This window comes from Chlorocebus sabaeus, chromosome 9, assembly GCF_047675955.1.
Source record: "Chlorocebus sabaeus isolate Y175 chromosome 9, mChlSab1.0.hap1, whole genome shotgun sequence".
Lineage (NCBI taxonomy): Eukaryota > Metazoa > Chordata > Mammalia > Primates > Cercopithecidae > Chlorocebus > Chlorocebus sabaeus.
Window position 1 is genome coordinate 134,755,963 of NC_132912.1, and position 16,770 is coordinate 134,772,732.

The window sequence follows — 16,770 nt, forward strand, 5'->3', positions numbered from 1 at the left end:
GGGGGAGGAGGAGGTGCGACCACCACCCTCAGCTCAGGAGTGGGCAGCAGCTCTGTCTTCACCCTCGACTCAGGAGGGGCAGTGGCGAGGAGGAGGTACGAGGGGGGCAGCGGCTCCATCTTGCAGGTCCCCTGGGGCACGTTCTCCAGGCACATTGTGGATAAGGCATCGTCCTTGTGTGGGTCAGGACCTGGGTACCAGGCAGGATCTGGTTCCTGCCTCCCCCAAGTGCGCCCAGGCATAGCCTCAGGCCAGAAAGTTCTCTGCAGGGGTTCATTCTAGAAGGAGTGGGAGGTCAACAGCCCCAGCCCTGTCCAAGGACACCCGCTGCTTGGCACAGGAGGGCACTACAGGCCCACCAGCCCTCAGGACACGGCTCCCACATCCCCAGGGACTTCTGCTCCCACAGCAAAAGCTGGAGCTCCAAGCAGGGCGTCTCTAATTGTGCGGCAAGGACAGCGCAGCTAGAGGTCGGGAGCTCCACTGCCTCCAGGGTCCCCAGAGGGTGGTGGGGGGCAGTGAACACCCCACAGCGCAGCGACACACACGGTGTGGACATACGCACGACCCCGCGGAGGCTTCCCGGCTGCCTCACTCCCACCCGCTGTGGACCAGGCCTCACAGCGGGGGCAGGTGGACCATCCAGGCCATGCTGAGCCCCAAGCAGTTCCCCACAACAGGTCACAGAGAGGACTCCGGGCTAGGAGAAGGGGGCCTGGGGAGCAGGGTCCCCCCACAGCTGCCCTCAGTGACATCTGGAACGTGGACATGAGTGGACGACGTCCCTGGATAGAGCCATTTCCTGGGTACTGGAGCTGGAGGTGACTCGGAGCTTCTGCTCCCAGCGTGTGCCCGTGGGGTGGTCAGAGTAGACAGGCCACACCGTCATCAGGGAAGGGCAGCTGGCTAGCAATGTGCAGACTGTGCCTCAAGCCTGTGGGCACAGTGGGAACAGAGGTGGGCAGGTGCTTCTCCACCTGGGGGCTGACAAGCTACAGGCACATCGTGGACAAGGCATCTGTGCGGCTCCGCGGGGAAGACCGCTCTCCTCGGCCAGGGGGACAAGGCATCTGTGCGGCTCCGTGGGGAAGACCGCTCTCCTCGGCCAGGGGGACAAGGCATCTGTGCGGCTCCACCCGGAAGACCGCTCTCCTCGGCCAGGCCCGCCAGCCTCCCGGGATCAGGGAGCGAACCTCGAACGCTAGACCCGGCAGGAAAACATACGTGAGCCAATGGGCCCCAAGCTGTCGTGTTGCACCAGGCGGAGACCTCAGCCCCAGATGCTCACCCAGGGCTGTCGCCCAACCCTGCAACTACCCGGAGGGGTGGGGAGACCTGTGAGCGGAAACCTGTCCCCTCCCGGAGCGCCGGCATCAATGCCCTCTTCAGCTTGTTCAGTCGAGGGAGGAGAGGAGAGCGATGCCTTCGTGGGCTCCCTTGGGGAAGCTACAGAGCGGGGGCATTGGGCCGAGGCCACCAGCCCACAGGGCTCCTCTGAAGTGAGGTGGCTGTCATCCTCCCGGGATCCTCTCCCACCGTGTCTGGTCCAAGCGTGCAGTATCCAGCGTGAGTTTGAAGGCTGTCACCGAAGAGCTACTACCTAAATTTGCAGCCAGCAAGGGGCTTTTGTGCCCTAGTTCCCACTCCCAGCCCTAGACCACCAACCCTACACCCATAGGAAGCAGAGGGCCCCTCGCCCACAGCCCAGCAGGTGCACTGTGCGCCCTGCCCTATGGGAGAGGAATCATGACAATGTCTGACCGAGTGTATTTTTGCCAGTAAATGAGATGTGAGATGTTACTGTGCTGTCTCAGTGTCTCCCTTCTCTCCAATTAGCTGTTTTCCCCAACTTTTTATTTTGAAATAATTTTAGACTTAAAATTGCACAAATGGTGTAGAGAGTCCTGTGTGCCCTTCAGCCTGCTTCCCCTGATGTTCCTGTCTTTTCTTTTCTTTTTTTTTGAGATGGAGTCTTGCTCTGTCACCAGGCTGGAGTGCGGTGGCATGATCTTGGCTCACCACAACCTCCTCCTCCTGGGTTCAAGCAGTTCGCCTGCCTCAGCTTCCCAAGTAGCTGGGATTACAGGCAGGCGCTTGCCAGCACGCCCTGCTAATTTTTGTATTTTTAGTAGAGATGGGGTTTCGCCATGTTGGCCAGGATGGTCTCGAACTCCTGACCTCATGATCCGCCTGCCTCGGCCTCCCAAAGTGCTGGGATTACAGGCGTGAGCCACTGCGTCCAGCCTGTCCCTGTCTTACGTAATCATGATACACTTTCAAAACTTTGCCACAACCTGGGTTCTGGTTTCTGGTTTCTGGTTTCTCCAGGTTTCCTCCTGGCAGATGCTCCTTTCTGTTCCAGGATCCCACATTGCATTCACTCATCCTGTCTCGGTAGTGCCTGCCGTCAGTGACAGCTTTTTAGTTCTTCCTCATCACTCTTGGCCTTGATGCTTGGATAAGAACTAGCCGGTTATTTTATAGGTTCCTCAGGAGGATCTGCCTGGCCTGTGGTTCTGTGGAGGTAACGCATCTGGGGGGAATGCCCCAGGAGTGACGGACCCTAAGTACCACACCAGGGTGCCCAAGGTGGGCGTATTTCATCACTGATGCCGTAACCTTGATCACTTGGCTAAGGGGGTGTCTGCCAGGGTCTCCACTGAGAAGGAGCCCTGTGTAATCTATGCGTGTACTAGGGGAGATTCGCCGAGACTGAAAAGACCACACTTCGTGAACGTTGCCCAGATCTCTGCACCCGTTGGTGGATCTTCCCTGCAGCACTTCTTCCTGTGGGGACGTCCTCTCCCCCTTCCTTCTATTTCATTGGTTAGAATTTTCCTATAGAGAAGACCTGCCCCTTTTCTCCTATTTCTTTGCCTATGTATCCCACTGTGTGCATCCGGCCGTTCAGTCTGTCCCTGGGTCATGGCCCAGTGAGGCTGTTAATATCTCCTCACCCAGATGCTGCCCCAGAGCCTCAGTGCTCCTCCAGGCTGGCGCCCTGCAGAGCACTCTCTTTCTCTCTGTCCCCACAAGGCAAGGTCCATAACTCCTTCCCCAAGGAGCTCTGGCTTCTGTGTTGGAGAGCAGTGTTCAGAAACCAAGGTCTCTGGACCAGGGTGTGCTCGTTGCTACTGGGGTGACAGTATTTCCAGGCCCTCTCAGAGACAGCCTGGAAATACGTGTGCAAACCAACCTGTGCACACCCACATACTTGTGCTTCCCTCCTTCCGTCTCTCCCCTTCCCTCTCTCTCCTTCCCTCTCTCTCCTTCCCTCTCTCTCCTTGCCTCTCTTTCCTTCCCTCTCCTTCCCTCCCTCTCTCCTTCCCTCTCTCCCTCTCCTTCCCTCTCTCCCTCTCCTTCCCTCCCTCTCCTTCCCTCTCTCTCCTTCCCTCTCTCTCCTTGCCTCTCTCTCCTTCCTTCTCTCTCCTTGCCTCTCTCTCCTTCCCTCTCTCTCCTTGCCTCTCTCTCCTTCCCTCTCTCTCCTTCCCTCCCTCTCCTTCCCTCTCTCTCCTTCCCTCCCTCTCCTTCCCTCCCTCTCTCCTTCCCTCTCTCTCCTTCCCTCTCTCTCCTTCCCTCTCTCTCCTTCCCTCTCTCTCCTTCCCTCCCTCTCCTTCCCTCTCTCTCCTTCCCTCCCTCTCCTTCCCTCCCTCCCTCTCCTTCCCTCCCTCTCTCCTTCCCTCCCTCTCTCCTTCCCTCTCTCCCTCTCCTTCCCTCTCTCCCTCTCCTTCCCTCTCTCCCTCTCCTTCCCTCTCTCACTCTCCTTCCCTCTCTCCCTCTCCTTCCCTCCCTCTCTCCCTCTCCTTCCCTCCCTCTCTCTCCTTCCCTCCCTCTCTCCCTCTCCTTCCCTCCCTCTCTCCCTCTCCTTCCCTCCCTCTCTCCCTCTCCTTCCCTCCCTCTCTCTCCTTCCCTCCCTCTCTCTCCTTCTCTCCCTCTCTCTCCTTCCCTCCCTCTTTCTCCTTCCCTCCCTCTTTCTCCTTCTCTCCCTCTTTCTCCTTCTCTACCTCTCTCTCTCCCCCTCTTTCCCCCTCCCTCTCTCCCTCCCTCCCTCCCTCCCTCCCTCCCTCCCTCTTTCTCCCTCTCCTTCCCTCTTTTTCCCTCTCCTTCCCCCTCTCTCCTCCTGCTCTCTCTCCCTCCCTCTCTCTCTCCCTCCCTCCCTCCCTCTCTCTCCCTGCCTCTCTCTCTCCCTGCCTCTCTCTCTCCCTGCCTCTCTCCCTCCCTCCCTCTCTCCCTCCTTCCCTCTCTCCCTCCCTCTCTCTCTCCCTCCCTCTCTCTCCTTCCCTCTTTCCCTCCCCTGTCTCTCATCATTCTACCTATCTATCTAATGCTGTTATGAAACCACAAGTCCGTAGTGATGCCTCCAATTCCAGGCCAATGGTGTGTGGTTCTTCCCAGCCGTGCTCTCCTTGTTTGTAATGTTGGCGGTAGCAGACACTTGGCGCTCACTGTCTGTGATGTGCCTGTTCATCTGTTCAGCCCTGGCATACACCCGTGTCACCTCAGGATGGCCCAGACCCTGCAGGAAACAGATGCCCCAGCTGGAGTGCAGTTCCTTTTCCCCCAGCCTCACGGTGTCCACACACAACACTGTTCTCCAAACAACTCAGGTGGGTTCTTTTCTTACCCACCCTCCCTAGGGCTCTTCGTTTGTAATGCAGCCAGGTGCCTTTGTACAGCTGGTATTTCATTCGTGTTTCTTCACATAATGACTTTCTGAAAAAATTTACATGTAGTACAATTGACTGTGGTATGCCTGTGGTGGTGTGTGGCCTGTGGTATGTTCATGGTGGTGCATTTTGTGGTGGTGTGTGTTGTGTCTGTGGCGGTCTGTGGAGTGTTCGTGGTGGTGTGTGGTGTGTCTGTGGCGGTCTGTGGAGTGTTCGTGGTGGTGTGTGGTGTGTCTGTGGCGGTCTGTGGAGTGTTCGTGGTGGTGTGTGGTGTGTCTGTGGCGGTCTGTGGGGTGTTCGTGGTGGTGTGTGGTGTGTCTGTGGCGGTCTGTGGGGTGTTCGTGGTGGTGTGTGGTGTGTCTGTGGCGGTCTGTGGGGTGTTCGTGGTGGTGTGTGGTGTGTCTGTGGCGGTCTGTGGAGGGTTCGTGGTGGTGTGTGGTGTGTCTGTGGCGGTCTGTGGGGTGTTCGTGGTGGTGTGTGGTGTGTCTGTGGCGGTCTGTGGAGTGTTCGTGGTGGTGTGTGGTGTGTCTGTGGCGGTCTGTGGAGGGTTCGTGGTGGTGTGTGTTGTGTCTGTGGCGGTCTGTGGAGTGTTCGTGGTGGTGTGTGGTGTGTCTGTGGCGGTCTGTGGAGTGTTCGTGGTGGTGTGTGGTGTGTCTGTGGCGGTCTGTGGAGTGTCGTGGTGGTGTGTGGTGTGTCTGTGGCGGTCTGTGGAGTTTCTGTGGTGGTCTCTGCTGTGCTTGTGGTGGTGTGTCTGCAGTGTGTGTGGTGTGTCTGCAATGACTTTCTGGGTTGTGGCCCATGCACAGCACATGCATCCACTACCCCAGCCCCAACACAGACCATCCCATCCCCGAGCTGCCTCCTGCTGCCTGTGCAGTGGCCCCTCCCTAGCAGCCCTGACCTGTTTCTCATCGGGTCCGTTTTGCCACTTCCACATCAGGTAAATAGAGTCACGTAGCGCAGCTTTGGGAATCTGGCTGTGTTTATGTTCAGCAAAACCCACATAAGATTCCTTGTGCGGTGTGGCTCCGTGGGTTCTCCTCCTGTTCCCGAAAAGAATCCCCTCGGGGGAAAGGACCACAGTGCACCAGGGTCTTGTTGAAGGACATCAGGGTGGTTTCCAGTTTGGGGCAAATATGAACAAAACTGCTCTAATGTGTGTGCAGGTTTTTTCGTGAAAGCAAGTTTTCCTTTCTCTTGGGTAAGTACCTAGGACTGGGTCTGCTGGATTACATGGCGAGCGCATGCTTACTTTTATAAGTAACTGTCGTCCAGAGTGGCTGTTTCGTCTTGCATTTCTACCAGTGCTGGCAGGGTTCCCATTGCCCCCCACACAACGTCTTCACATGGTTAGGCTGGTTCTCCTTATTTGGTCCCTTCCAATGGAGGGGGAGTGGCGTCTTATTTGGGGTTTCATTTCCATTTCGCTACTGACTCATGACATTGAGCATCTTTTTGTGTGTTGATTTTCCATCCGTATACCTTCTTTGGTGAAACGTCTGTTCAGATCATTTGCCCATTTTTGAATTGGGTGGTTTACTTTGTTATTCTGAGTTTTGAGAGCTTCTTCCTCTACTCTGGATACGTGCCATTATCAGATACACCATTGAAAAGTATTTCTTCCAGTCTCTCTTTTGTCTTTTCATTCTCTCGAGTGTCATTTAAAGGGCAGAAGTTCTTAATTTTGATAAAGTCTAATTTATCTGCTTTTAAAAAATGAATTGTGGTTTTTGATGTTAGAACTAAGAAAAACTTGCCTAACTCAAAGTCACAAATATTTTCTCCCATTTCCTTCTAGAATCCGTGGTTTTATGTCTTAAATTTAAAATGCCTGTGATTCACTTTGAGTTAACTTTGCACATGGGGCTCAGTCCGGGTTGAAGTTCATTGTTTGCATGTGAATGTCCACACAAGAACATGTCCTTGTCTCCTTCCACCCCAGGGTCAATAACTCCTCCTTTTTGTTATAAAAGTCCCTTCTGCTTGGCTCTGTGGTCAGGCCGTCCTGGCTGAGGTGTCCACCCTAATCTACCACAAGATGGGAGAGCAGGGCTGCTGGCGGGGTCCCTTGAGCCGGCGGAGCCAGCATGTCTGGTCCCCATTTGACCCCAGGGTGGGCTGGATCTCTAGGGCCTGGGCCTGGGCCAGCTGAGGGTCTGGAAGATCGAGGTGTGTTGATGAACCGTCAGCAGGTTCAGATTTACAGCTTCTGCGGAGCAGGTGCCTGAATGCCGATGAGCAGCCCTGCTCTTCTGAGCTGGGCCACAGTCTGCTTCCGCCGTTCTGCTGCTGGAGATGATGTCTGTCTGGTCATCTTAAAACCCAGGGATTTTAAAAGGCTGCCCCTGTTCAGAATGTATCCAGTTCATGGGCATCGTGCATGATGGAGCAGGAGCCTTCACTTAAAAGCAATCTCTAATGCTCCGCATCGTAGCCCAGTGAAATTGTTTTCTTACTGAATTTGTCTATATTGTTAAAGAAAATAAAGAGAAACAAAAGGTGAGGTGTTTAGAAACAGCTCACCCAAGTGTGAACAATTAGTCCTTTGGGGCTGTCCCCTCCCAGGGCAGTTGCGGAGCTGGGGGAAGCTCCCCTCCCTGAGAACCGCCCAGGCACTGCCTGTCTCTCTTGGAAGCAGAGGTTGCAGACCCCGATCAGGGGGCGGAGTCTTCCAGGTGCCCCACTGTGCTCCCTGCAGGATCTGCCCCCCAGCAACTGCCCGTTAGGGCAGCTTCATCAGCCAGGACTCCAGCCCCAAGAGGGAATGGGGAGGGGCTCTGCCCTGGGGTCAGCCGTGTGCTTGACTGATGGCAGAGGCAGCTCCCATGCAGGCTCCAGCTCACAGGCACCCATGGGGTCACGTTGCATTTGCACAGCGGGACCAGCGGGAGGGTTCCTGCCTGCAGCTCCTGCCTGGTCCCCGCATCCTAAGCCTAGCGTTGTCCTCGTGTTTCTCGGTGCACAGCGTGGTCTTGGTCCTGGTGCTGGTGTGTGCCTCGCTCTTGTTGCTGACCCTGCAGCAGCCTGCTTGCTCATTTTGTGGCTCTGCCACGCAAAACAAACACTGACCTCTGACCTTGTGGCCCATCCCATCCCCTCCCCATGAGGGCTTTGTGCAGTGCTTTGCAGCAGACACGTCTCCAAAAGGCAGACTCTCGAATTGTGTTTGAAATCTTTGTTAAAAGGCGTCCTTTGGGTGCTTGTGTTTGGAGACATTGTGCAGGGTTCAGCCATGTGCACGTCCAATCTGCGAGCTCATGCGGGGGCTTTACCTCCCCTCCGGTGGACATTTGGTTATTTCCAGGCCTCTGCTTGTTACGAGAGCTGCTGCTTGAAGCTTCCTGTGGAGTTTCCTGACGTGCTGGTGCTGCGGCTACTCCTGGGTCACATTAGGAGTCGGGATCTGCAACTTTGGGAGTTGATACCAACCTCTTATCCGGTTCCTGTTGGCTTTGGAGCTGTTTTTCTTGCTTTTTGTTTAGAATCTTTCTGTTTTTACCAAGGGCAAAGATGTTTCTCAAATGTTACTGGGTGATTTGCACAAAATCTCAGAAACTGAACAACTGACTTGAAACCAAGGGTCCCCCTCCCCCTTTATTGCTCTATTGTCTAATTTATTCTTTTCAGTCATCAGCTTACAGCCTGCGGGCCAGCTGTCTTGCAATCTATAATGCAACCATCTTGGTTAAAGCAATAATGGATCCTTTCACTAGGCTGGTCATGGGGCCATTAATAAGGGATGTCATTATTAGAGAAGCTGATGTCAGAAAGGGTAGCTGGGCATCGCTGTGGAGGCCTGTGAGAGCAGCTGCACCACCAGATAGAAAATGAAACCAGGAACCCATGGAGAATAGGGAGAAAGTGTGCGCACGTGTGTGTGTGTGCGTGCATGCCAGCGCGTGGGGGGAGTGTGCCTGTGCATTTGGTCGTGGTGTGTAAACACTTGCTCCTGTGCCCTGGGTAGTGTCTGTGTGTGTGTGCACATTGTGCATTTGGTCATGGTGTGTGCACACTTGCTCCTGTGCCCTGAGTAGTGTCCGTGTGTGTGTGTGTGTGTGCACACTGTTCATTTGGTCATGGTGTGTATACACTTGCTCCCGTGCCCTGGGTAGTGTCCGTGTGTGTGCACACTGTGCATTTGGTCATGGTGTGTATACACTTGCTCCCGTGCCCTGGGTAGTGTCCGTGTGTGTGTATACACTTGCTCCTGTGCCCTGGGTAGTGTCCGTGTGTGTGCACACTGTGCATTTGGTCATGGTGTATATACACTTGCTCCCATGCCCTGGGTAGTGTCCATGTGTGTGTATACACTTGCTCCCGTGCCCTGGGTAGTGTCCGTGTGTGTGTATACACTTGCTCCTGTGCCCTGGGTAGTGTCCATGTGTGTGCACACTGTGCATTTGGTCATGGTGTGTGCACACCTGCTCCTGTGCCCTGGGTAGTGTGTGTGTGCGCGTGCACGCACACTGTGCATTTGGTCGTGGTGTGTATACACTTGCTTCTGTGCCCTGGGCAGTGTGCGTGTGTGTGCACCTGCTCCTGTGCACCCACTTCACTGTCCTACCTGCCACCTGCACCATCAAAGTGGCTTCTGCCTTTATTATTTATTAGGGAGCTGTAGAGCCAAAATCAGCAGGAGGTTGACCCAGAGCAGAACACCACATGCCTGAGGACTGTCCCAGGATGGGAGGACTATCCCAGCATCCGTGTGGGCCACATGGGGCTCCTCCATGGTGGCTGGGGAAAGGACCTCAAAGGTGGCTCTGGGCAGACAGGGAGTTGGTAACAGCACTGGTCCCCTCTGTAGGGTTGAGAGAGACCCCATGAAGTGGGTAGAGGAGGAAAAGGAGGAGGAGGCTAAGTCTGTATCTGGGTAAGATCTATTTCATATTTTCCCCAAATCAGAGCTTCAAGAAAAAAATACCTTGACCATGAGCAGATTTAGTGGTTGCCATTTGTTTCTGTTTGGTTTGAAAATATTTGGCTAAAGTTTCTCAGACAAAAGAGCCTATGGGGAAAGGTTCTGTGCTCGGCCCTCGCTCCATGTCCTGTCAGCCGGGAATCTGTGTATTTGTGGGGCAGTGTTGGGGAAGAGAGCAAGGATCCAGGCTGCAGGGTCTCACCACCTCCCAAGCGGCTCACCCTGTGTGAGAACCCTGGGGTTGCTTGTCTCATGCACACTTTTGGAAACTGAGGCTGTAGGTTCTGAGCCTTCCAGTGGCATTCATCATCTGATGAATTCTGAAGCAAGCAGAGGTCCGGACCCCAGGAAGGTTCTTGTCTTCCTTGCCAACTGTGTTATGTTTCCAAACAGTTGAGATCCCAGTGGAAATTTCCAGCACACACACAGACGGCAGGGGCCTGTTCCTCGTGCTCTGTTTTGACATCAATCAGAATGCTGTTTCCTGATCCATATGTACGACTCCGTCTGCACGTGGTACCCGTGGTGTTATTGATGAGGGTTCTGCCTCTGCGACTTTTAGCAAGGTTCTGGTGCCTTCGTGCCTGTGGGGCTGGGGGCACCGACCTGCAGAAGTGTCCCGTGCCAGCCCTGGGTGGTGCCCCAGGCATGCTGCCATCTCCTGTCCCTGCTGCAGCCCTTGGCACTGTCCAATGAGCCAAGTTCATGATTGTGGTCGTCAACTTGTTCCTATGCTTCATCAGCCATCCTTATTGCAGCCCAAGATAAAATTACCCAGGCTTTCCCCTCCAGCGTGAAGGGCAGGGGCCCTCAGTGCTCATCCTCCCCCAGCATCATGCATGGCCACGGGGCACTGGGTAGTGTCCATGTGTGTGCACACTGTGCATTTGGTTGTGCTGTGTATACACTTGCTCCTGTGCACTGGGTAGCGTCCATGTGTGTGCATGGACATTGTCGATGGGACTCTTGGGCTCCCCGGGCTGTGAGCTGGTTGGGGCCCCACCTGCACTATGCCTGAGCTCCCCACATCCTGCCTCTCTCCTGTCACTCGAAGCTCAGCCGCCCGAGAAGCACTTTCCTGCCCCCTCCCTGAGAACTGGGAGCTCCTGGGATGAGGGTTGCCTGGGTTTCTCCCGTGGAACACTTGCTGTGGCACTGATACACTCAAGTAAATATTTGCCATGTGAATAGCCAAGTATGTAAAAGAATGCGCTCCCTGAAGGCAATTCGCAGCCGCATGTCCCCCCATCCCCCACACTTCCAGGCAACAGTGGAAGCAGCTGTTCTGGGGGTCCCCAAGACCACCTGCATGTCTGGGGACTCACTGGGATTCACAGGACTCAGCACACAGTCCCTCACAGTCAGCTGAGGACCTCATCCAAGCCGGAGCCATGTCAGGCACAGGACAGGTGGGAGGCGGCCACCCATGGGTCTGGCCTTGGTCTCTGTGGCTCCATGGGGCTCCTCAATTCCCCCATGCAAGCTCTGGCACCCCAAAGTCCTCACTCAAGAGTGTCTCTGTGGACAGGCCTGAGGCTGCTAGCTGCAGAAGTGCCTGCATGCGAGGGCTGGTGTCTGGGAACTTGGCTTTGAAGCATTCCTTTAGTGAGGAAGTTCCTGCCTAGACCGTTTGTGCAAACAATGTGATTCATGGCAAACACCGGCCTTCTTTTGAGAGCCGGGCATGTTAGTGGGCTGGGGGTGCACAACTGAGTAGTCCCCCAATCAAAATCATGAATTTTGGGTCTCAGCTGGAATTCCCTGAGCAGAAACACTGCATACGTGGGGCTGTGTTTTGCTGCTGGAGGGCGTGTGTGCCCCATGTGCACCTCGCAGTGGGGAAGAGTATGGGAGGGGAGAGAGCACAGGAAGTCTGCTCACAGGCCTCTCCAGGCTGTGCCTTTGAACACTTCCCTTGTAGATCCAGCCATGCCTCCTGATTATAGGGCTGCGATAATGGTGTGGCTGTGCCATGGTGTGGTTGTTGTGGTGTGACTCTGCCATGGTGGGGCCCTGCGTGGTGTAACCCTGCATGGTGTAACCCTGCCGTGGTGTGGCTCTGCTGTGGTGTGACTGTGCCATGACGTGACCCTGCCGTGGTGTGGCTCTACTATGGTGTGACTGTGTGCTGAGTCCTGTGAATCCCAGTGAGTCCCCAGACATGCAGGTGGTCTTGGGGACCCCCAGAACAGCTGCTTCCACTGTGGTCAGAAAGGGGAGGGAGGATGGGAGGGAGAAGACCACATCCCCCAGAAGAGATGGGGTGGGGCGGAAGGGATTTGGGAGGACTGCACACCTGGAAGCAGAACGATGTGTGTGTGTGTGTGTATAGTGTGTGAATGCATGTGCTGTGAGTGGTGTGTTGTGTATGCATGCATATATTGTGTGCATGTGTGTGCTGTGTGAGTGGTGTCTGGGCATGTGCATGTATGTGTATGTGTTGTGCACTGTATGTGCATGTGTATTTTGCATTGTGTGTACACATGTACAGTGCATGTGTGTGTATTGTGTGGGCATGTATGTGCAGTGTGTTGTGTGTACATGCATGTGCAGTGTGTATGTGCTGTTTGTGCATGTGCCTGTGTGTGTATTGTGCATTGTGTGTACATGCACATGCAGTGTGTGTGTGTGAGTGGTACGTTGCAGCCATGGATGGGGCAGAAAGTCTCCTGTTCTGGAAATAGGGTAGTGAGTGGAGCGTGTTGACAATGGAGAGCACCAGCTGGCTCTGGAGCGGGATCGAGTGACCACAGGAAACCAAACACTCTCGTCCCTTCAGTTTGGGGAGTGAGTTTTTAAAATTCTGCATAATATTTTCAACAAGACCTCTGTTCTCTATTTGCATGTGCGTAGTTCATAACCCAGGCAGTTGATCACATAATTCAGAGAGGCATTGATGGGGCGGGAGTGTTACTAGGTCGGTGTCCAGATCCCTGGCCCTGATCAGCCTGGAAGTGTCACCGAGGGAAATCCCTATTTTACATGGGGCTTCAGCTTTTCCATCTGTAAAATATGAGGGCTGGACTGGCAGGTCCCCTTCCTCCTGTACTTTCTAGAGATCGATGGTTCCACCACAACGTATTTAGAAATGAACCTGATTAAAGGCACAAAGAACAAGGTACTATGTTAACTGCGGCAGAGATTTCAACTGTAATGCTTAATACGGGAAGAAGTAAACATGTATGTGTCATTTGACTACATTTATTTTTCATTCTGTTTGAGGTAATATCTTAGAAGTTAGGTTAAAAGGCCGGGCGCGGTGGCTCAAGCCTGTAATCCCAGCACTTTGGGAGGCCGAGACCGGCGGATCATGAGGTCAGAAGATCGAGACCATCCTGGCTAATACGGTGAAACCTCGTCTCTACTAAAAAAATACAAAAAACTAGCTGGGTGAGGTGGCGGGTGCCTGTAGTCCCAGCTACTCGGGAGGCTGAGGCAGGAGAATGGTGTAAGCCCGGGAGGCGGAACTTGCAGTGAGCTGAGATCCGGCCCCTGCACTCCAGCCTGGGGGACAGAGCGAGACTCCGTCTCAAAAAAAAAAAAAAAAGAAGTTAGGTTAAAAAATGAAAAACCAAAAAGCTCTTCAGACCTCTCCGAGATTAGAAAACCGTGGTGTCTCTACTGCCGGGCCCTCTGCCTCTGTCCCAGCGTGCCCTCTCTCCCGCCCCTCAGCCCACGTGGCCTCCCACCCAATGCTGCTGTGCCGCAGGGACTGCTCCGGGGCCTGCCCTTGTGAAAAGCAGCTCCTTCATAACTTCTTCAAAAACATTAAAAAATCAAAAGGAAATAAACAATTTGAACCTAGCAGAGGCCCACTTTCTAAGTAATGAGTAAAGCTGGGTGGAAACCGGGCCACTGGCCCAGACATGGTGAGAAAGATCCAAGGTCACTTCTGTAGGGGCTTTGTGGGGAGCTGTGGCCTTCAGTGTGGGCCGGGTGCGTCTCCCGGGCTGGAGGCTCAAGATGTGGTGCTGTAGCTGGTGCTGGACCCATGAGGGCAGCGCCTGCCATTGGCTCAAGGACTGTCCTGTGCAGAGCCAGTGCCTGGTCAAGGCCCCAACTGCCTTGAGTGCTGACCCGTGGTGCCCACATGCCCCAGGTCGTCGCACTAAATGGTATTTTCTCCACTCTTTTTCAGAGAGGAAGCAGTGCATTGGTGAAGGCAACGTTAGGTGTGATTTCCATTCCTGCTGGGAGACCCAGGTCACAGCCCGGGAACTTCGTCCAGCCTGTGGATGGAGCCTGACTGCCTGCAGATGGAACTTCTGTGTCCTCCCACCCTTGGTGGTCTAAGGTTATTGCTCTCAGAGCTGAATTGACAGGAGGTGTGTGTGTGCACGCTCACTTGTGTGCACATGCCTGCGTTTATGTGTGTTTTCACTCAACCAGAAGAGCAATTCATGGGATTTAGCCATTTTGAGGCACCTAGAAGTTGAGGCAGTTAGATGTGCAGCCAGGTGTGAATGTAACGTGCACCATTGTATGAAGGAGGTGACTCAGTTGCTGCAGGGAGGACTGGGTTGTCTGGAAGTATTAGGTTCCTTTTATATTTGTGTCAGAAGAAATGTCTGACTTTGGGGCAGAGGACATAGTGGCCGCGGCCCAGGCATGGTTCCCTAGGTTGAAATCAGGGAAAAGTTAATACTGTCAGACAAGTATGCGTTTTCTTTGGTGGCTGCAGGGTTTCTGCTGGAAAATGCACTATGAATCAGCACTTGTCCAAGAAAGACCCATCCGTTTCTGTTGTCATTCAAGCCACAGTTCCTGATTTACTCAGACAAGATACTGGGCCAGTTCAATGTCTCTAGCTGAGCCTGACCTTGGGGTTTGCGTCTCAAGTCTGAAATCTTGTTCAGTCCTCTGTGCATAGTTTTGTCTCATTTTAATGACTGCATCTTCTTGGTACATTTATTATACTCAGAACTGAATGGCACACAATAGCCTTGTGTTAATAAAAGCTACCGTAGCGCTATGGGTGAACCGCTGGGTTGAAGTCCGATGGACTCTACGATGCAGGTATCCAGAAATACGTTGTAACTCTACCTGCCTCCCTGCCAGCCTGGCTCCTCCTCTGGGGGAGCTCCTGGCGTGGTCCTAGTGTTGTCCTGCATGGGAACAACAGCTGCATGGGCCAGCTGTTTTGGATCTAAAGATGTGCAGTGAAACTCAGATTCACATCCCTCATGTTTATTTGGGTCATCATGGTTTTGCATGTTGTATATATGTCTGGAGCACTTCATACACCTCTATCCACCACAGGCACTCTTAATCACAGTCTGTAATAATAACAAGGCAAACTATACAGCAAAGAGAAGCATGTAAATATGTACCAATTCTTATGAAGTTGTAATTGTTTATATGTAAAAAGTATGTATATACGAAAGGGAGAAGGTACAAGGAACGTGCTGAATAACATCCAAACTGCATTGCATCCCTGTCCCATTCCTGAAATCTCACATCTAGTTGGAGCGTCAGTTCCTCTCCTTAGATATAATTGTTCTCACTCTTCTATCATAGGCACCTTCTTTACATCTGATTACAATATCTAGCATTTCAGAACTGGGTTTTTGCCCCCAAAAAGGTAAATATGAACATTTATCACTGACTCCTCCTGGTCCAGTGAGCAGCAGCAGAATTCAAGTATTTAAAAATAAGGTGCATTTCTAAATTGTAGGCTATACCTTCTTTACCAAACCAATGGGCTAGAGTGAATTTCCTCCGAGTACTTGGGCTGTCTTACTGCTAGCTCTTCTAACAGGGGAAGTCTGTATAAATGCATCATCCGCTAATAACGCAAGAGGAAGGACCCTGAAATGTGGCCAGAAATGCTTACTGTGTAACCAGGACATCAACATTTACATCATATTGTATTAACATCATCACACTCTGTGCTCAACACACAGAACAACATAGATAGTTCAGTTTGTCTAAAGTAAAAATCCACGTAAATCGCAGATTTCTTTGTTGACACCAGTGTGTTTACCTTGTGCCCATGGTCCAGATTTTGAGCTGGAGAAGGACTATGGCTGTTCCTTAAAGTCTCTGCCCTGGCAGAATCTGTAGCCTTCAGGATACCCCGAGTGCCTTACAGGGCTTGTGAACACCGACACTAGAAGTCAAAAAGAAGAGAGTGCCCAAGCGTGGGTTTGGAGGCACTGATGCATTCGCCAACACTCACTGTCATCCCATCCTTGAAACCCTGAGAGGGAGTATGTGTTTTAACACAGAGTGGAATTTAAGTTTAGGCTCAGGAAACTCATATTCTGAATATAGGTATCAAATCATATATTTGTTTACTGTATATTTTTTAAAAAGCTTTGTTGTAAATTTATGCAAAAACTAACCGGGCCTGTTTTCTTATGGCAGCATGCCGAGCAGTGTGTGTATCCTCCCAGGCACTCCCTTCATAGTCACCCTCTAACCACGTGACATTCTGTTCAGTGCTAATCCGTATTCACAGGCCTAACGTAGGTTTGTATGGTGATCTACAAGATTTTACAAATATTTTTGTATTGTGATTCCTATGATATATACCAGAGAATTTTTACTCATTTGTAAATTATTGTACAGTTTTAATAAAAAATGTTTTAAATCTTAGACGATTAAAGTCCCCTCAAAGGTATTAAAGTTTGAGCTGAAAGCCATATGAGCCATTTCTGCACTTCTGAGTTCATTCCCTGAACAGTGCCTCTGAACACCAAAAATGGGGTCTGCGCCTTCTGCCCACTGTGGAGGAAAGCCCCAGGTCTCACCTGCGAGATGACCTGGAGGGCAAGCTCTGCAGTCAGGGGTGCCTGGCAGCACCTGGCTCAGGTCGACCACCTGGGAGACTCCCTCCTGTGGCTGTTGGTCAGATGTGAACCATCGAAGAGATCAAACAATTAGGAAAGGGACGGAACTTCTGCACATGCATGAGAACAGTTGGTGATGTTTGCCGTGGACGGTCCCACAGGTGAGTAACAGACATATTAATCATTGAGGGGAGGGGGAGCCAGAGGAGGACGAGGGGGTGGGAAGCTGCTCGACCTAGCTCTGCTGGCTCAGGCCCCGCCGGTACTCGAGGTGACTCAGTGTCCGAACTCTGGCTTTGAAGTGCGGACTGCACTAACAACGCAAAGGCCCGATGTCTCTGGGTTCAAATTCAGCCGTTGCAGGCTGGGTAGAGTGAAAGATGGAGTGACA